Below are 21,166 nucleotides of genomic sequence, written 5' to 3'. Positions count from 1 at the left end.
CCCCCTACTGAATTCCACTTGCCAAGAAAAATAACAAAATACAAAACGACACTGTGCAAACATACCAGATACAGAGACACTCAACATATGTACAGAATAATCCAGAGAGAAAATATATATACTACCTAATAGAGAACTAAAAGGTAAAGCTGTGTATATCAAGGATGCAGACCCTGCTTTAAATCAGTCACTAAATATTCCAGTCATTAGACTATTCTCCTTGAGAATTAGAGTGAAAAGCGTTGATCAAACCCCTTAGCCCTCATAGGTAAACATGCCTGTCACATGTTAAGTACACTCAGTGACTTTAAAACATCCAAGTAATAAAATAAACCACCATAAGAGACTTTATCATATGTCACATTACCATCCTGCAACCTCTAATCATGGTCACAATGATGTAAAAGCAAAACAAATAAAAGATGTCAATACCATTGACCCTCTATTCACATATTTAACCTTCAAGAGCTAACTTTCTGCTGATTCATAATCTCAATCAGTCTTGACAATGGTTTAAATAGCCTTCCTGCCCTTGACCTAATATGACCCTGACTACCTTCAACTGCATAAGGGGTAACAGTGTTGTGTACTGTTGCAATAGTGTGTCCGTCAACACAGTCAGTACGTAACTGATCAGGTAAGGAATGGTCCGCGTTTGGTAGGTCAGTACGGATATCGTAAGCAGACTGGTCAATTAGCTCACTCACTACACTGTTACAGTCTCGGTCAGATTCTTGAAGTCTCTCTGATCGAGGCAGACCTCCCAGCTGCAGTATATCATCCACGGAATCCAAAGGTGGAATATCCTGAGCATCCAAGGATCGCACATCACCCTCCAGGCTTGTGTCACCTGTTCTTTCAGAAGACAACTCTGACACCCACACTCTGGTTCTGTACTCAGCACCATCATCCACTGCAGTGTCCATGGCAGCTGAGACCACTAGGCTGTCATTCATGTCCTCAGACTCTGTTAATCCAGACATGTCTGTTCCCTCCTCAACAGCAGCATGGGGAAGAGGAAGAAAGTTGACTGGCATTATCAGGTTGCGATGTACCGTCTTCTCCCGTCCAGTGGAGCTGTTCTGAATCTTAAAAGTGTGACTGTCAGCATTCAATCCAGTGACAAGGTAGACAGTATCCTCCCAACGGTCAGCGAGCTTCTGCTTTCCCCGCTCCCCCTTGTTAGCCAGCAATACTCGATCCCCAATCTCCACTGGTGCTCCTCTGACTCTTCTGTCATAAAGGTCAGCATGCCTCTTCAACTGCTTCGCTGCAGATGCCTGTGCTGCATTCATGGCTTCTTTCAGAGCTCTCCTCAAAGACTGAACAAACTGGTCATAGTTGGCAACTTCTGGGTTCTCTATGACAGAGCCAAAGACTATGTCAACAGGCAGTCCTGGCGTCCTCCCAAACATTAGCAGGAAAGGGGCAAAGCCTGTGGTCTCGTGGATTGTACAATTGTATGCAAACGTAAGGGACTTCAGCGCCTGAGGCCATCTGTGCTTTGCTCTCGTTGGCAGGGCGCGGATCATGTTTCCCAAAGTCCTATTCATCCTTTCGCAGGACCCGTTCCCCATCGGATGGTACGGCGTGGTGTGAGACTTCTGAACGCCTGCAACACTCAACAGTTCGGCTATTAAGGCACTCTCAAAGTTGGCTCCCTGGTCTGAGTGTATACGGCGAGGCATCCCGTAGACACAGAAATAGTTGTTCCACAACTGATGAGCTACTACTTAGCAGACTGGTTCGGACACAAGAAGGCATGAGCTAATTTGTGGTCAGTAACAACGAGCACATCCAAGGATTTATTTGAAGAATCTTCTGCAGACCAGAAGTCTATGCACACTAGTTCAAGAGGCTCAGTTGTTATTATGCTCTCAAGAGGAGCTCTTGCTTCCGGATCAGGAGTCTTGCTCGCCACGCATCTCCTGCAGCACTTCACATAGGCTTTTACCTCCCTCTCCAGGCCATGCCAGAAGAACCTCTGTCTTGTCAGGTAGACTGTTCTCTGTTGGCCCTGGTGGCCAGCTTCATCATGGACACCCTTCAATACCATTGCTTTCATGGAGGCTGGAACCACATACAGATACATTTTCCCCTTTGTAACCACATTCTTCGAAACACGATACAGTACACCAATCTTCATGGTCAACTTGTCCCAACTTCTGAGAAGACCCAAAACCTCAACACTCTCATGGGCACGCTCTCTCCGGGATGGTCTTCTCTCCCTCTCAACAAAGAAGATGACTTTGCTGATCACGTTGTCATCACGCTGCTTACTCATCAGTAGGTCGTGTGGCAGAACATCGACATCGGTCTGTTCTGATGGCATAACAGCCTGTGGGAGCTGTGGCAACAGCAGTGCATGTGAGCCCACTTCACCCACCCAGCACCTGTGTGAATGAAGAACAGCTGCAACTTCATGTCTTGATAAAGCACCAGATGGGGGGTCAACAGTAGCCTGACAGCTAATGACCACTTCGTTGGAGTCAGAGGCTTTGTCAAAGGGGTGGCTGGACCAGCGAAACACATCTTGCACTCTGTGCGCACAGCGTCGGCTTCAGCTAGTAAGGTCTCGTACGGGACCCTTGTCAGGCGATGGAGTGCACTGGGTCGTACGAAGGGCTCTCTGCTCAAAGCATCTGCAACAACATTCATTTTTCCAGGGATGTACTTAATGTCAAACTCGTACGGTGCCAGCTTGGCGACCCATCTCTGTTCACAAGCATCAAGCTTTGCTTTGGTCAGAATGTATGTCAAGGGATTATTATCCGTCCATACCGTGAACTGCTGTCCCTGTAGCCAGTGGTGGAACTTGTCACAGATAGCCCATTTCATGGCAAAGAACTCGAGCCTGTGCGCAGGATACCTGTCCGAAAGCTCAAGTCAATTGTCAACCAGCTACGGTAGTATACTTCAAAGCAAGGTAGCTAACTAAGACATGTTAATCTTTTAACCTTTTATGTCTAAAATATTCAGGTTTCAGGGGATATCTATTGACAGCAGAGCATTCAGGTACATTTTCCAGTGGCACACCAGGATAGTACCAAGTCAAAACTACTTGGGCGGGGCCAGTCCTTTTCATATTCGGGACAGATTACAGGACAGTGAGTTATGCACGCAGAATTTCAATCGTGGGTAATTTCTCATTTCATTTGTACTCTGGGCAAGTACCATTTTATGTTATAGCCAACCATAACCAGATTTGATTTGGAAAAGAAAAATATATCCGTCCCCAATCTCTATGATGTGTAGCCTAATTAACATATGAAAGTTTAAAAGGTAATATACTCCTCCATAAATTAGCCCAATAACATTGATACATGGTCCATATTATCAGGCAGGTGTGCTATTTTAGCAATCAGTATTATCGCCTGATGCAGCATAGTGGCTACATGGCTGAAGCACGGGGTTGCGCATCTGTATTGTTTACCCCAATGGGCTCATCATTAGCTAGATCAGACTCTAAATATGAGCTTGTTTAATGTTCTAAAAACTCCCACTGGCACTAATAAAATCATGTGGTTGTGTGTATTTACAAATAGTTTAATTTTGTAATTTTTACAGTGAATATAGGTCTATTGTTTATGCACTGGAATGAATGACAAGTCTCACAAAGTCACAGCAGTTGGAACCAAAAATTGCAAATTTGGACTCATCAGACCAAAGGACAGATTTCCACCAGTCTAATATCCATTGCTCGTGTTTCTTGGCCCAAGGAAGTCTCTTATTATTATTGGTGTTCTTTAGTAGTGGTTTCTTTGCAGCAAATCGACCATGAATGCCGGATTTTCACAGTCTCCTCTGAACAGTTGATGTGTCTGTTACTTGAACTCTGTGAAGCATTTATTTAGGCTACAATCTAGGTGCAGTTAACTCTAATGAATGTATCTTCTGCAGCAGAGGTAACTCTGGGTCTTCCTTTCCTGTGGCGGTCCTCACGAGAGCCAGTTTCATCATAGCACTTGATTGTTTTTGCGACTGCACTTGAAGAAACTTTCAAAGTTCTTGACATTTTCCATATTGCCTGGCTTTCATGTCTGAAAGTAATGATGGACTATTGTTTCTCTTTGCTTATTTGAGCTGTTCTTGCCATAATATGGACTTGGTAATTTACCAAATAGGGTTATCTTCAGTATACCACCCCAACCATGTCACAACACAACTGATTGGCTCAAATGCATTAAGAAGGAAAGAAGTTCCACAAATGAGCTTTTAACAAGGCACACCTGTTAATTGAAATGCATTCCAGGTGACTACCTCATGAAGCTGGTTGAGAGAATGCCAGGAGTGTGCAAAGCTGTCATCAAGACAAAGGGTAGCAGCTTTGAAGAATCTCAAACATAAAATATATTTTGATTTGTTTAACACTTTTGGTTACTACATGGTTCCATATGTTATTTAATGGTTTTATTTCTTCACTTATTATTCTACAATGTAGAAAATAGTAAAAAATAAAGAACCCTGGAATGAGTAGGTGTGTCAACATTTGACTGGTACTGTATGTAAATGTGATATTTCAGTTTTTATAAATTTGCAAACATTTCTAAACCTGTTTTTGCTTCATGATTATGGGGTAAAGTGTGTAGATTGAAGGGAAAAAACGATGTAATACATTTGAGAATAAGACTGTAACGTGTCAAGGAGTCTGAATACTTTACGAAGGCACTGTTCTTTCCACACAAATCAGCTGTATGAGGAGTTGCAACCTCTTGCCACCCGACAGTTGATATTATGCGCAAAGTAGGCAATGTGTGTGTTATGAATAAAGTAGCATACATAGCTCATTAACAGCTTTGGCAATGCATCTGTTTTTTAAACAATTATATAGACTACAGAATAACCTAATATTATTTTCACTGACCAAAGCAGTGCCTGTCAATACAATACACAATTGTACTCCGATGCGCTGTGCAGCGATTGTGCACAACACATCGCATGTAGGAGACACTGATGCTTTGATCCAACTTTGGTCGGAGTAATTGTTTGAAATAGTTTTTTTAATCTATATTCTACTTATCCTAAAAAGTGTACTTTTTATTTATTTTTACATGCGCTGGACAAGCGGACAAGGATTAATGTCGAGCCCTGGATGAGTTTAAAGTATTATTGATATCCACATAGCAGTCAATACAGGCTGAACGCCATAGTCATTGCATGGGTATTTAATGCGAGAGCGAGAGATTTACAATAAAAAATGGTCTATTGTCGAGGTACAGTAAATACAACTTGGTACATTTTAAAGAAATGGATCAATTGGGTGAGGCTAAATAAATATTTGTGTCCAAATACTGAGTATACCAAACATTAGGAACATGGTTCTCAAAACAGCCTCAATTTGTCGTCGGGGCATGGTCCCTACAAGGTGTCAAGCGTTCCACAGGGATGCTGGCACATGTTGACTCTAATGCTGGATGTCCTTTGGGTGGTGGACCATTTTTGATACACACAGGAAACTGTTGAGTGTGAGAAACCTATTGGCGTTGCAGTCCTTGACACAAACTGCTGCTACTATACTGTGTTAAAAGGCACTTAAATATTTCCTTGCCCATTCAACCTCTGAATGGCACACATACACAATCCATGTCTTAGTTGTCTCAAGGCTTAAAGGGATACCTTAAAGGGACAGCTTTCAACTGGATACACCTGGTCAGTCTATGCCATGGAGAGCATGGAAATGTTTTGTGTACTCCATGTATGTTGTTTACTTACTGTTTTTAGTTTGCTAGCTTTGGACAACAAATCTCTCATTTCTGATCAGGTCCTACAGATGCAGTGCAACATTGAGCCTGTTGACGAGGGGGCCAAACATCATGTAAGTCTCATGTCAAATTTTTTGCAGTCTGGGCAAGGACCTTTATATTATAGCCCACCATAAAATCTGATTGTTTTACACTGATAGTTTGGAAAACGTGGCTCTGCTCTCAATGGCCCTTATTCACAAAGAGTCTCAGAGTAGGAGGGTAATCTAATTCATTATTAGGCTAAACTGATCCTAGATTAGCCCTCTTGAGATGCTTTGTGAATACGGCCAGGGGTAAGACATGAGGCCTGTCTGTGTGTGGTTAAGAGCACTGATTTCTGACAAACATCCCAAACCTGTTTTTTATTTTAAATGTATTCTTACTTTTTCCAGCTTACACTATTGCTGAAACTTGAGGACAAGTTGAATAGGCACTTAAGTTGTGATTTGTTAGCAAGTAAGTATCCACACACTAAAGTTGATTTTAGTGGTATACAGAGCTATATTTTGCATGCTGTGTTTATATAAATGTAGAAAGGGCTGTTGTACTTTTAAGGTATTTTCTGATTTTATTGAATGGGTAGAAGGAGAATGACAGTGGGGAACAATAGAGGTTCTGTAGAAAGGGAAAGTAAGCTGGATTCAAACTTATGCCGACACTAGATGTGTGCCGGAGGCTGCTTCATTACCACTAGACCAGCCAAGTCACAGGGATGTTCTACTTTCTGTATTATTTTTGACTGACCTGTGTGTTTTGTGTACAGATGAGAATGTGCAGGAGCTGGCCGTGGAGCTTGTTCAGCTGATTCATCAGCAAGGTAAGACGAGGGGTCACGACCCCTGTGACCTCATAGCACACCTTCAGCCCCAGGCTCAAAACACTCCAGCAGGCTGAAGAGGGCAAAGCTACTATAAGTTTGACCAGTTCACATGCACAATGACTAGTTGGGATGTTCTATGTAGTGGATAGCAGTACATGAGGCATTCTGACGATTTGCTAATTGCTTGCCTTTCAAATGGGCTCCTGAATTCTTTTTTTTCTCGTCCAGGGTGACCAGCCACGACTAGCTCCCCCCCCCCCCCCCCCCCCCCAAAAAAAAAACATCTTCCCACAGCCTCGCTTCATATGAAAAGTATTTATATAGCCCTTCTTACATCAGCTGATATCTCAAAGTGCTGTACAGAAACCCAGCCTAAAACCCCATAACAGAACATGGCCAATATGTTTATAAATGACCAGCATAGTCAAATAATAATAATCACAGTAGTTGTCGAGGGTGCAGCAAGTCAGCACCTCAGGAGTAAATGTCAATTGGCTTTTCATAGCCGATCATTAAGAGTATCTCTACCGCTCCTGCGGTCTCTAGAATGTTGAAAACAGCAGGTCTGGGCCAGACCCACAAAGATCTCCGCCACGGCACAACCCAAGGGAAGATCACGTGAGTGACTCAACCCACGCACCCCTCCTAGGGACGGCATGGTAGAGCACCAGAAAGCCAGTGACTCAGCCCCTGTAATAGGGTTAGAGGCAGAAAATCCCAGTGGAGAGAGGAGAACCGGCCAGGCAGAGACAGCAAGGGCGGTTCGTTGCTCCAGAGCCTTTCCGTTCACCTTTACACTCCTGGGCCAGACTACACTCAATCATATGACCTACTGAAGAGATGAGTCTTCAGTAAGACTTAAAGGTTGAGACAGAGTCTGCGTCTCTGACATGGGTAGGCAGACCATTCCATAAAAATGGAGCTCTATAGGAGAAAATCCTGCCTCCAGCTGTTTGCTTAGAAATTCTAGGGACAATGTTACGTAGATGGAAGAAAGCTGTCCTTGAAACAGTCTTGATATGTTCGCCAAAAGAGAGATCAGGGTCCAGAGTAACGCCGAGGTCCTTCACAGTTTTATTTGAGACGACTGTACAACCATCAAGATTAATTGTCAGATTCAACAGAAGATCTCTTTGTTTCTTGGGACCTAGAACAAGCATCTCTGTTTTGTCCGAGTTTAAAAGTATAAAGTTTGCAGCCATCCACTTCCTTATGTCTGAAACACAGGCTTCTAGCGAGGGCAATTTTGGGGCTTCACAATGTTTCATTGAAATATACAACTGTGTGTCATCCGCATAGCAGTGAATGTTAACATAATGTTTTCGATTGACATCCCCAAGAGGTAAAATATATAGTGAAAACAATAGCGGTCCTAAAACGGAAACCTTGAGGAACACCAAAATTTACAGTTGATTTGTCAGAGGACAAGCCTTTCAGAGACAAACTGATATCTTTCCGACAGATAAGCTCTAAACCAGGCCAACTTGTCCGTGTAGACCAATTTGGGTTTCCAATCTCTCCAAAAGAATGTGATCGATGGTATCAAAAGTAGCACTAAGGTCTAGGAGCACGAGGACAGATGCAGAGCCTCAGTCTGACGCCATTAAAATGTCATTTACCACCTTCACAAGTGCCGTCTCAGTACTATGATGGGGTCTAAAACAAGACTGAAGCATTTCGTATACATTGTTTGTCTTCAGGAAGGCAGTGAGTTTCTGCGCAATAGCTTTCTCAAATATTTCTAAGAGGCATGGAAGATTCGATATAGGCCGATAGTTTTTTATATTTTCTGGGTCAAGGTTTGGCTTTTTCAAGAGAGGCTTTATTACTACCACTTTTAGTGAGTTTGGTACACATCCGGTGGATAGAGAGCCGTTTATTATGTTCAACATAGGAGGGCCAAGCAGAGGAAGCAGCTCCTTCAGTAGTTTAGTTGGAATAGGGTCCAGTATGCAGCTTGAAGGTTTAGAGTCCATGATTGTTTTCATTGGTGTCAAGAGATATAGTACTAAAACACTTGACTCTCTTGATCTTAGGTCCTGGCAGAGTTGTGCAGACTCAGGACAACTGAGCTTTGAAGGAATACGCAGATTTAAAGAGGAGTCCGTAATTTGCTTTCTAATGATCATGATCTTTTCCTCAAAGAAGTTCATGAATTTATTACTGCTGAAGCAAAAGCCATCCTCTCTTGGGGAATGCTGCTTTTTAAGAAGTTAGCTTTGCGACAGTATCAAATATAAATTTTGGGTTGTTCTTATTTTCCTCAATTAAGTTGGAAAAATAGGATGATCGAGCAGCAGTGAGGGCTCTTCGATACAGCACGGTACTGTCTTTCCAAGCTAGTCGGAAGACTTCCGGTTTGGTGTGGCGCCGTTTCCGTTCCAATCTTCTGGAAGCTTGCTTCAGAGCTCGGGTATTTTCTGTATACCAGGGGGCTAGTTTCTTATGACAAATGTTTTTACTTTTTAGGGCTGCAACTGCATCTAGGGTATTGCGCAATATTAAATTGAGTTCCTCAGTTAACTGATTTTTGTCCTCTGACATCATTGGGTAGGCAGAGAGAGTCTGGAAGGGCATCAAGGAACCTTTGGGTTGTCTGAGAATTTATAGCATGACTTTTGATGCTCCTTGGTTGGGGTCTGAGCAGATTATTTGTTGCGATTGCAAACGTAATAAAATGGTGGTCCGATAGTCCAGGATTATGAGGAAAAACATTAAGATCCACAACATTTATTCCATGGGACAAAACTAGGTCCAAATCCACTGAGTCAATGATGGCTCCGAAAGCCTTTTGGAGTGGGTCTGTGGACTTTTCCATGTGAATATTAAAATCACCAAAAATTAAAATATTATCTGCAATGACTACAAGGTCCGACAGGAATTCAGGGAACTCTGAGGAACGCTGTATATGGCCCAGGGGGCCTGTAAAACAGTAGCTATAAAAATTGATTGAGTAGGTTTTTTTTTTTGTAAATTGAAAATTGCTATCGTAAATGGTAGCAACACCTCCGCCTTTGCGGGATGCACCCCCCGTGTAACCAGTAGGTGAGGCCTCATTCAACACAGTAAATTCATCAGGCTTAAGCCATGTTTCAGGCCAATCACATCAAGGTTATGATCAGTGATTAGTTCATTGACTATAACTGCCTTTGAAGTGAGGGATCTAACATTAAGTAGCCCCAGCTATTTCCACCTTATGGTGGAAATAGCTGCCACTAGATGGCTTTGTCTTTTTGTACTTCTGTTAAATGTTGCTATGTGTAGACATCTGCTTCTGTTTTTAAAAGAAGAAAAAACTACTTGGTTGTCACTTAAGTCAGTATTACAAGCTTTATTTTGAAAGTTAACGTGAAGTCAGTCGGTATGCCATCAAAAATATCTTAGTCTCGTTTACTCCTGTGTCCAAATACTGTACATGGTGCTGTATGTAGGGTAAATGTGGCGTCTTCCTCCAAACATCGCTCCTGGATGCGTCAAAAGATGCAGTGTCAAGCGTTTCCCCCCCCCCCCCTATCATCAGAATATGTAACTGTGGCTTTAGTTATGACACCTTTACCCAATCCACTTGAGCTCAGATGGTGAGAGGGAGAGACGTTTGCACTCTGAATGTTGTGACTATAATAGGTTTTATTTATCAGTACAGTCTATCATGAGTGTATATTTCACTTTCAGCATGAAACTGTTTGGCTCTTTTTAGTGAATATTTAGTTTATTAGAATGCTCGTGAGCTGTTGCTTTACACTTAACAGCTAGTCTTCATGTGGGTAAAAATGTACAATTTTAGTTGCTTTATCACTTTCAATCATTCTAAGACAATGAACTTTGTCACTTGACTGTGATCTGTTTCTTACTGTGATGTTTTATTTAGCAAATGTTGGGAAGTAGTGGTACATTTTGACCAATCATGTTTTGTTGCCATTCATGTGTAAGAACCTCTGGTTTACACTTTAAGACTTTTTGTTTGATAAGCCTATAGTCTCTCTACATTCCTTAACACATATTATTGACTCATAGCACGAAGTGAATACATGCATGCACTCTCTATACCTTAAACTAACCTGGCTGCAAAAGTTGAAAATTATATCACTCGCTAGTTGACGATAGTGCATTCCTATCACATAACCCATCATACAGAAACTAAAACGACATGTGGCGAAAGGCTCATATGTTATCTTATTGTCATAACATAAATCAGCGTTGGATTTACGGGACTTAGTCTCATTGATCCTCTGCTCTATTGAAAGCACATATTCTGCTTGAAATCATAGGCACCACCGAATAGGCTTAGAATACACCGACCGCACCCACTTTTTCTAGTATCTGTCCAGAAAGCCAATTTGCTGCTAGTTTACAGTACTGTACTTTTTTGTTGTTGTTTTAACTAAACTTTGAAGTGCTGTAGCTACCATGGCTTCTGTATGGTTTAGACCAGCAACGGACAGATTTGCGTGTGTTAGGGGAGGGGTGTGGTTCTGGTAAGCGGTAATAGACTTTTCCAGTAAGTGGTGGGTTGTAGTAATCAGTCTATCCATCAATGTGTCTGTATTCCTTTACATGAGTAAGGTTCTCTGATACATGGGTTGGTATCCATTTTATATAGTGTATGTCATGCTGGACATAATGCTGTATCCACTCCTGCAAAACCTTTCTCATTTTTTAAATTCCCCTTCCTGAAATAAACATGACACCTAGCACTTCAATATTTCTGCTTTCTTGTCTCCCTTTTGGATTCTGTTAACTTAGATTCTGTGTATTTCTGTCGTGTATGCCTTGCGAACAGGCTTAGGGTCAATTCCAAATAAATCCAGTCAGTTCAGGAAGTAAACTGAAATTCCAAATTGTTCTCATAAAATGTGCTATTGAAATTGTAGCAGTACATCCTGAATTTAAATGGAATTGACCCCAACCCTGCTCTCAACTTTCCTATTAAAGTACATGGAGAAACTATGTTCAAATGAAAAAAAAATAAACTGGTGATCATGATGGAATGCATCTTATAACTGTTTGTCTAAATAGGCTTTCATTCAGGTTTTTCTGCAAAGCTCAATTCATTCATGAGAACAACTTAAGTAAAAGCAAGTTCAGTGGTAACATTTTTTTTGCCGTTTCATCAGAATTGTAAAAACTGGAGCCCTCGAACTAGTATTTATGTAATGTACAGCACAATCTTTAGTCACAAATGACATTGTGCCTAAATAAATAGTACTGTGCTTTGACTTACCAAATTAAAGCAGTCAACTTTCATGTGAAAAGTACATCAAGCCTACAAAATATTGTTTTGATAGAAAACACCATGTTAACACTAAATCGGACAAAAAGAGACCAATAAACGGTAACGTCTACTTCATTAGTGTTCATCATTTTGTGAGACGGTAATCTGTTCAGTTCTTTGCATTGTGTTTGCGTTTTAAAAAATCAGCACTTAAATGTAAACACATTACTGTCTCACAAATAGTGTTTCACCTATTTTGAACGTAATTCAATTTGTGGGTGTTTTTTGCACATCCGCCCCACAACTTTTGGTCCACAAAATTCCATGTTATGCACAAGCTGCCCAACTTACCAGCTACAGTCATTTAATAGACAATATATATTTTCACTCTGAAAAACACTGAAAAATACCTCAGATAGATTACTGGTAAATGGTAGTGGTTTCAACCAATATTTAACATTTTTTTTAAATTCTTTAGTGTTTCCTTTAGTCGGTCTGAAATGCTAGATGGTTCGTGTTTGAACTCTTGTGACTAGTATATTGGTTCCATTGTGCCAGGCAAGCTCAATCAAGCCCAGATAAAGTATTTGAAATTATTTCATAGTCTGATATATTGCCCGTCAACATAAGGTAAATGAATAGGGGAGAAACTGAAAACAATGACATAAGGAAAAGTGAGCTCAAACAGCCCAATCTCTCCCAACATAATCATGCTCGACCCAAGTCACGTTACATGGTCAAAAGTGTCCTAACAGTCAAGCACCTATGAAATGTCATATTTGCTAAAGGAAGCTCAATGTTACATCAACACATCACCGGCGGCATCAGAAACCTCACAAATCCTCTGAACTCAAATACTTTCAAGAGGAAAGAATGAGAAATATTTGCTTTGTGAATTTAGCACCTGCAAAGCATCAAAAGGCATTTTGTTTCTCATCTCACCAATGATTTATGGAGGATAAATGAGTGTAATTATGAGACAGTTCATGTTTTTTGAGAACTACTGTATACAAAGTCTTGAGACTGAGAATGTCTTTGAACACTGACATCGCCACATCCAGGAAGTCTCTTGGCCAAACTCCGTCCCTCTTGGAGACAAACGTATTTTACAAGTGTCCGCACAGACGGAGCACTGCTCAAGAGAAGGCCAAATATGTTTTGACAGGCTGTGATAGACTCATTTCTTAAAACACTGGTACATCAGCGCCCGTCGGTTGAGCACGTAGCACTCCGAGTTGAGAAACTTGGTGAAGTACTGCGCCACAGCGGGCCTCCGCATCATGTAGGATATGCCGGTACTGACGGCCATGACCTCTGCAATCTTCTGTTTCATCTCGCTGATCTCCTTATTCTGCTTCATTTCTTTTCCTGTGGGACAGAGATAGATTACAGGGGTACGATAAGCAACAGATGAGTCATAGATACAAAAATAACCCAAATTATTTATATAGTCACTGAATTATTGTTCAATTTATACGCACAGATCTCAAGTCGGCAAATGGCTACATCAACGCTATATAGAGCTTAACACAATGCTAGAGCTATAACACATTTCTATAGAGCTACAGTGAGCTCCAAGTATTGGGACAGTGACACATTTTGTTGTTTTGGCACTGTAATCCAGTACTTTGGGTGAACCGTTTAGAAATTACAGCACTTTGCACATAGTCCCCCCCCCCAAATTATTTATATAGTCACTGAATTATTGTTCAATTTATACGCACAGATCTCAAGTCGGCAAATGGCTACATCAACGCTATATAGAGCTTAACACAATGCTAGAGCTATAACACATTTCTATAGAGCTACAGTGAGCTCCAAGTATTGGGACAGTGACACATTTTGTTGTTTTGGCACTGTAATCCAGTACTTTGGGTGAACCGTTTAGAAATTACAGCACTTTGCACATAGTCCCACTTTGCACATAGTGGACCAGAAGTATTGGGACCAATTCACTTATGTGTAATAAAGTAGTCAAAAGTTTTGTATTTGGTCCCATGTTCCTAGCACACAATGATCACATCAAGCTTATGACGCTATAAACTTGTTGGATGCATTTATTGTTTGTTTTGGTTGTGTTTCAGATTATTTTGTGCCCAATAGAAATGAATGGTAAATAGACAACACAAACAGCAAATGCACCCAACAAGTTTGTAGAGTCACAAGCTTGATGTAATCCTTGCGTAATCTGGAACATGGGACCAAATACTAAACTTTTGACTACTCTAATACACATATGGGGCGGCAGGTAGCCTAGTGGTTAGAGCGTTAGGCCAGTAACCAAAAGATTTCTAGATTGAATCCACGAGCTGACAAGGTAAAAATCTGTTCTGCCCCTGAACAAGGCAGTTAACCCACTGTTCGTAGGCTGTCATTGTAAATAAGAATTTGTTCTATCTTTAACCTCCATGCCTATTTGTTAGCAAGAATATTTTTTACTTAAAAAAAAGAAAGTTTATTAACCGGCCCCATCCTATCCTAGACCACAATTTACCCATCCCCCTTTTGATACCTGGCTCTGCCCAGGTAACAACCTTACCTACTCTAAATAATGACTTAGGTAAGATTAGTATATTATTCTTCTGTTCTGACATTATCATGTAGGAGCGTCCCTTTCATTCTCCACATGTCCAATTCTCCCTTTTGTCTCCACTCAGTAACTGTTATCTACACATTCTGTTATCTTTGCTCGTCCTGGCGCCCCTTCTAAAACTTCTCTCTGCTCTCCAACCTTCAAGGTCTCCGCAGTGCGGGGAGGGCTCTTCTGTCAGTCAGCCTTTTCCCCCTATCTGTCTAGCTTTTTTTTTCTCATGTTTCCAAATTTTAACTAAATGTCTCACTGTTTGGCTTTATCTAAACTCATGGATCTTTTAGAAAAACATGTCTATGGTGGCAATTTCTAAAGTCCTTATATAGGTTAATTAAACTCCACTACAATTAATTTACCTTAAAAAAACAGTATTACCCATGACCACAAATTCATTATTCAAATGGCAACCCCCCAAAAAATCACTTGCTTAATTAATACTCAGAAAATAAAACTCCTAATATTCCATATGTGAGTGTACCCCTTTAAGATATCTTGTCTCTGGGAACATGGAAATCCCCTTAAACCCAAAACGTTTACTACAAATAAAACCTAATAGTTATAATAATTATATTGTATCTATCAAATCATTAGTTTTAAATTACCTTAATGGTTATATCTAAAAACCCATTCAGTCTCTCCAAAATGCTTCTTAAATACCCTGCCATTAGACACACACACAACTGTGATAAACGTACACTGTGCCTTTTTAATATAAAATCAACTCAGCCTGCAATCCACTTTGCGGGCCTTTCATTGTTCCCCATAATGAAAACAGATTCTAATGTTAGTATACCTTAACCTCCTGTTTAATTTCAATTGTGTTATCTGAACAATCAAACCAAAATCAATAACCGGGAAGTACTTGTGTAAATGAATTAAAAGAACAAAATAAATCTACCTTATTTCTCAGCACACTCAATCCTGCAATGTGGGTCCCCTAGGAATATTCAATGTACTATCATACGCTAGGTAAATTATTCCATATGAACTGTGTCCCCGACACTTCTTTGGCCCCTTAGGTCATTAACACATGGTATTAGTACCCTGACTTAATACCCAATGTACCACAGTCACTCGGCGAACTTATCTTATTTCCAATATAACCCAGGTCCCTGACCTGTATTTATCTGTTATATTTCCGTTCCCTCACACTAGTAGGTACACCGACCCACCCACATGCAAACCAACAGGTCCCTGACCTATCTAGTACATTGCATTCGTTATCATATGGTAATTTACCCCCAATAGTCCCTGACTATTTCCATGTATTCGCATTCATAAGCATTCCATGGTGGGGTGTTATCGGTTTGTTATCTGCTATACGTTTATTCACTTGACTTGGTTAGAACACCCCTCCCGTCTTATGTCGACCACACCCGTCACCCCGTCTCCCGTACCTAGTGTATATCTTATCTATTACTCAGTGGCTCAATTAATGTTTAACATAAGTATGTTCAGATGTTGATTGTGTAATTCTACAATATTAGTGTAGTTCAAACCTCATAATATGAATCTACACACAGAATTTTACGTTAATAGAGTTTTCCCCAATAGTCAACACTTTTCCCCAATAGTCATGCACACCCCCTCAATATTCCTGCAATGATATAACTCTGTGCAAATGTCTCATTTGCAAGTCCGCGGCTTTTTAAACATTCTCACTGGTACCAGCTCCAACTGTAATACCTAATGTACCACACTCGCTTGGCAGTCTCAAATTAATACAACTCAGACATCTCATCTGAAGGTCCCCGACCTCATTCATACCGATATTGGTCCCCGACTGAATATCAAGCGTATTTCGTGCACACGATTTAAGTCTCACAAATCTTCATTCACGCCAGTAAGCTTCAACTTACACCATACACACACAAATCTTCATTCACCCCAGCAAGCAGACCAGTGGGAGACGCAATGGCCCCGCCTTCTGTCCATTCTCTGTACAGCTTTTCACCCAGTCTCTTCCACTCCTTACCCTCTTTGCCTCCATTCACTTCTAGAGTGGACTTCAGCGTTTTCAACACCTTTTCTATTTCCAGCGACATTTTATTTACACTACAATACTGTCAACAACCTATGCCTTTACTCAAACCCAAGTGGTACCCTTTCCATATGGCTAAACCGGCCCCCAATTAAGTCTAAAGTAAGAAGTCAATTATGCACTGTGGGTCCTCTAGGATAATAAGTAGTCCCTTACTTCAATATCAAATGTACAAAATAAAAAATACAATCACTCCATATGACGTGTTCCTTGTTACCACGTTAGAACAACTTAATGCCTCATTCAAACTTGGTAGTCAGTGCGCCGACTTTACTACCCGATGTACTCCACACACACCTATGCTTTGTTAGAACCTTACCTAAACCGGTCTCAAGTCCAAGTATTCAAATCAATTTTAATTATCTGTCACTCACACTTAGCTACTACCTAGTACATCGCATTCGCATCATATGGCTTTCCATTCACACTTTGGTGGTCACTCGTTACCCACCACTCATACATGTAGTCCCAGACTATCCAGTCACACTTTTATAATCAACTAGAATGAATCATACATGTAGTCCCAGACTATCCATTCACACTTTGGTGGTCACCCGTTACCCACCACTCATACATGTAGTAAGTGTCCTCTGTTACCACCTACTAGCCAGGCATACTAGTACATCCCATACACAATGCATCATTAAGTATTGTTGATCAATAATAAAATTGCAGTTGCCAATGGAGATATTTCTTTCAACTATTTTCCAATCTCACACGTCATAATAGTTTAAATTTACATCAAACAGGTGTTCTCACAAAATGAATTTGGATAATGCCAATGTGCAGAATTTCAGTTATTACAATAGGTATCTGCTTACCTTTTTAGTAGACTGGTCTTTTTGTGAGAAACACCGTCCGATGACAGCAATGGCCAATCGGCCGGACAATCTCCAGCGAAGACCTTCTACCAGATCACGTCGGGGGTCACCAATTGTTAGGGTTGCGTCAATTCAAATCTGGTATCAGAACAAGTTATAACACTGAGTCACTGATTGTACTCTATGTACTTTTATTAGCTAAGCAATAAATGGCAAATGCAACTTTCGTATATACGGGCTCACTGTAATACCACGCAGGGCAGAACAGGGAAGTGACAGGATGTAGAAAAACAGCTGTGATAGTTCCAATCCGTCTGTTGGCCTATGTCTACCACAGTAGAGGCTGAGCATGGTTTAGACTTGCTCATCCTATCGCAGGCGCTCAGGCATGTCCCCGCCTCTTGGCGCTTCTTGGAGTCCACCCTCTGTCGATGTATAGATTCTCACTGTTCTGGGATCACCCCCTAGTTATAACAGTTGCTCAGTTCCTGCTATTGTGTTGTTCAGTATTTTTCCATCTCAGTTAAACCTCGTGATTACCACCCCTCCCTATACCTGATTAACCACAACTTTGTAAGATACAGCAAGTCACACCATGTGCTCAATATTGTCACATACAAACACAAGGACAAAGCATCTGCTGGGCTGTTATCTACAGTTTTGTAACATGCAGGTCACACCATGTTACTCAGTTCTTGTCACACACACAAACAGGCAAGTAGATGTAGCAAGCAGTTGTTTAATCTCATGATGATGCTCAAGTGCACAAATGCAGATACCTCACACAGCCAACATCAGATAATATTTAATCATATATATATATATATGGTAATGGCTATAATGTAAAACACAGAATCCCACAGTGGATGCTGCAGTGTACCCAAGTGGCGTCGGGAGCAACTGCTTGCACACTCATTACTATTCCACTATGTCTCCCTGTCATGGCTTTTGCGCCATCAGTACAGATACCAAAACATCTTGGCCACCAAAGTCCATTTGATGTCACAAAGCTGTCCAGTACTTTAAAAATAACCTCTCCTGTTGTCCTGGTTTCCAGTGGTTTGCAGAAGAAGACGTGTTCCTTAATTTACCCCCCATAAACGTAACGGACATACAGTGGGGCAAAAAAGTATTTAGTCAGCCACCAATTGTGCAAGTTCTCCCATTTAAAAAGATGAGAGGCCTGTAATTTTCATCATAGGTACACTTCAACTATGACAGACAAAATGAGGGGGGAGAAAATCGAGAAAATCACATTGTAGGATTTTTAATGAATTTATTTGCAAATTATGGTGGAAAATAAATATTTGGTGAATTTTACATTTTACATTTAAGTCATTTAGCAGACGCTCTTATCCAGAGCGACTTACAAATTGGTGCGTTCACCTTAAGACATCCAGTGGAACAGCCACTTTACAATAGTGCATCTAAATATTTTAAGGGGGGGGGTGAGAAGGATTACTTTATCCTATCCTAGGTATTCCTGAAAGAGGTGGGGTTTCAGGTGTCTCCGGAAGGTGGTGGTTGACTCCGCTGTCCTGGCGTCGTGAGGGAGTTTGTTCCACCATTGGGGGGCCAGAGCAGCGAACAGTTTTGACTGGGCTGCGCAGGAACTGTACTTCCTCAGTGGTAGGGAGGCGAGCAGGCCAGAGGTGGATGAACGCAGTGCCCTTGTTTGGGTGTAGGGCCTGATCAGAGCCTGGAGGTACTGAGGTGCCGTTCCCCTCACAGCTCCGTAGGCAAGCACCATGGTCTTGTAGCGGATGCGAGCTTCAACTGGAAGCCAGTGGAGAGAGCGGAGGAGCGGGGTGACGTGAGAGAACTTGGGAAGGTTGAACACCAGACGGGCTGCGGCGTTCTGGATGAGTTGTAGGGGTTTAATGGCACAGGCAGGGAGCCCAGCCAACAGCGAGTTGCAGTAATCCAGACGGGAGATGACAAGTGCCTGGATTAGGACCTGCGCTGCTTCCTGTGTGAGGCAGGGTCGTACTCTGCGGATGTTGTAGAGCATGAACCTACAAGAACGGGCCACCGCCTTGATGTTAGTTGAGAACGACAGGGTGTTGTCCAGGATCACGCCAAGGTTCTTAGCGCTCTGGGAGGAGGACACAATGGAGTTGTCAACCGTGATGGCGAGATCATGGAACGGGCAGTCCTTCCCCGGGAGGAAGAGCAGCTCCGTCTTGCCGAGGTTCAGCTTGAGGTGGTGATCCGTCATCCACACTGATATGTCTGCCAGACATGCAGAGATGCGATTCGCCACCTGGTCATCAGAAGGGGGAAAGGAGAAGATTAATTGTGTGTCGTCTGCATAGCAATGATAGGAGAGACCATGTGAGGTTATGACAGAGCCAAGTGACTTGGTGTATAGCGAGAATAGGAGAGGGCCTAGAACAGAGCCCTGGGGGACGCCAGTGGTGAGAGCGCGTGGTGAGGAGACAGATTCTCGCCACGCCACCTGGTAGGAGCGACCTGTCAGGTAGGACGCAATCCAAGCGTGGGCCGCGCCGGAGATGCCCAACTCGGAGAGGGTGGAGAGGAGGATCTGATGGTTCACAGTATCGAAGGCAGTGAATAACAAAAGTTTATCTCAATACTTTGTTATATACCCTTTGTTAGCAATGACAGAAGTCAAACGTTTTCTCAAATGATTGCCTCGCCTGGTTCACCAACTACTTCTCTGATAGAGCTCAGTGTGTCAAATCGGAGGGCCTGTTGTCCGGACCTCTGGCAGTCTCTATGGGGGTGCCACGGGGTTCAATTCCCGGGCTGACTCTCTTCTCTGTATACATCAATGATGTCGCTCTTGCTGATGGTGAGTCTCTGATGCACCTCTACGCAGACGACACCATTCTGTATACTTCTGGGCCTTCTTTGGACACTGTGTTAACTAACCTCTAGACGAGCTTCAATGCCATACAACTCTCCTTCCGTGGCCTCCAACTGCTCTTAAACGCAAATAAAACTAAATGCATGGTATTCAACCGATCATTGCCAGCACCTGCCCGCCCATCCAGCATCACTACTCCGGACGGCTCTGACTTAGAATATGTGGATAACTACAAATACCTAGGGGTCTGGCTAGACTGTAAACTGTCCTTCCAGACTCACATTAAGCATCTCCATTCAAAAATTACATCTAGAATCGGCATCCTATTTCACAACAAAGCTTCCTTCACTCATGCTGCCAAACTGCCCATCCTACCGATCCTTGACTTCGGCGATGTCATCTATAAAATAGCCTCCAACACTCTACTCAGCAAACTGGATGTAGCCATCCGTTTTGTCACCAAAGCCCCATATACAACCACCACTGCGACCTGTACGCTCTCGTTGGCTGGCCCTCGCTTCATACTCGTCGCCAAACCCACTGGCTACAGGTTATCTACAAGTCTCTGCTAGGTAAAGCACCGCCCTATCTCAGCTCGCTGGTCACCATAGCAGCACACACTCGTAGCACACGCTCCAGCAGGTATATCTCACTGGTCATGCCCAAAGCCAATTCCTCCTTTGGTCGCCTTTCCTTCCAGTTCTCTGCTGCCACTGACTGGAACAAACTGCAAAAATCACTGAAGCTGGAGATTCCCATCTCCTTCACTAGCTGTAAGAACCAGCTGTCAGAGCAGCTCACAGATCACTGCACCTGTTCATAGCCCATCTGTATACAGCCCATCTATCTACCTAATCCCCATACTGTATTTATTTATTTTGCTCCTTTTGCACTACAGTATCTCTACTTGCACATCCATCTTTTGCACCATCTACCATTCCAGTGTTTAATTGTCATATTGTAATTACTTCGCCACCATGGCCTATTTATTGCCTTAGCTCCCTTATTTGACCTAATTTGCACTCACTGTATATAGACTGTTTTCTTTTTTTCTACTGTATTATTGACTGTACGTTTTGTTAATTCCATGTGTAACTCTGTGTGTGTG

At 42.1% G+C, this 21,166-nt stretch overlaps 1 pseudogene; it reads left to right on the top strand.

Annotated features, from left to right (window-relative positions):
- LOC115139676 (uncharacterized) overlaps nucleotides 1–21,166 on the top strand; it is a 139,628-nt pseudogene that overhangs the window by 43,210 nt on the left and 75,252 nt on the right.

Source organism: Oncorhynchus nerka, linkage group LG13, assembly GCF_034236695.1.
Source record: "Oncorhynchus nerka isolate Pitt River linkage group LG13, Oner_Uvic_2.0, whole genome shotgun sequence".
Lineage (NCBI taxonomy): Eukaryota > Metazoa > Chordata > Actinopteri > Salmoniformes > Salmonidae > Oncorhynchus > Oncorhynchus nerka.
Note: the sequence above shows the minus strand (reverse complement) of the source record. Positions and strands in the feature narration are given on the sequence as shown.